The sequence below is a fragment of the Rana temporaria genome, chromosome 2 (genome assembly GCF_905171775.1).
Source record: "Rana temporaria chromosome 2, aRanTem1.1, whole genome shotgun sequence".
Taxonomy (NCBI): domain Eukaryota; kingdom Metazoa; phylum Chordata; class Amphibia; order Anura; family Ranidae; genus Rana; species Rana temporaria.
The window spans coordinates 533,821,189-533,822,446 of NC_053490.1; positions in this window are offsets into that span (position 1 = coordinate 533,821,189).

The following is a 1,258-nucleotide window of genomic DNA, read 5'->3' on the forward strand; positions in this document are numbered from 1 at the left end:
AAGAGTTGATTGAATAATTAAAATAATTAAATAAAATAGTTAAGCTGAAGTGATATCTCCGCAAGGGAGAAGAGGTCCAACCCCTTAGGACACTAGCAAAAAACTGAGGACTAACAGCATCAGGTAGAGTTAGAGGCAAGGCATGTCCTCAAGAAGCTGAAGTGTCCAATTACCTGAAGGTATGAGCCTATAACTCAAGGTGAGCGCCCATACAGGATCTATTGCCCTAAGCAACATGGCGTCCCCACAGTGTAGGGTCCAGGTATGGTTCCCAAGGTTTTACCAAGGTTCTGCTCATCCAAATGCACTGCTTCCGCTGTAGTATAACGCAACAGCGAACGAGATCTCTGAATTGAAGAATCCAGAAAATAAAATAACTAGTTAAGCGAAGAGTGATTTCTCCGCAAGGGAGAAAAGGTCCAACACCTTAGGACACTAGCAAAAAACTCAGAGTTGTGTAGGGTTATAGGGGAGGCGTGTCCTCGAAGGCTTTGCCAGTGTCCAATCACCTGAAGGTATGAGCCTATAAAACAAAAAGGTCTACGAATATTTTGCCTGAACACATTTTTGGTTTAAAGTCTATGTCTAACCAAAACTTTTCTTTTGAAAAGAGTAGAGGATGGTTGGAGCCAATGTCAGATGGTTTCTGTAGCCCATGTCCCATTGAGGAGACAGGTGGAGATCTCCAGCACATCTCTTGCTCATAATGAGCCCATCAATATTCACAGTGAAGCATGCAATGTTACAAAGCCCTAAAAAACGATTCTCCCTCAAACAGCCACCGGGGCAAATAAAAGAGGGTGAATCTCATCGGGGGGGGGGGGGGGGGCACCTAAAGTAACTTATCTGCATACCAAATACCCGATTCAGCGACTCAACATAGATAAGCCAGAGGATCATAATGAAAGCCTCGTAATTTCAGGTGAACCATTGTTTTCACTCATGATAAGCTTAAATTTTGCAAAGCCGTCTTACAAGGTAAGTAAAAGGGGTTGTAAAGTTTTTTTGTTTTTTTTTAACCGGCTCACGCCGATATACGTCGGCAGAATGGCACGTACAGGCAGATTAACGTACCGGTATGTCACCTTTAAGATGCGGCATTATGGGCGCCCCGCCGCAAGCTCCGTGAGTGTAATCGCGGATCCCACGGACTCGATGTCCGCCGGTGTCCCGCGATCGTGTCATGGAGCAGCAGAACGGGGAGATGCCAGTGCAAACACGTAATTTCCCTGTTCTGCCTAGTGACGGAACACTGATC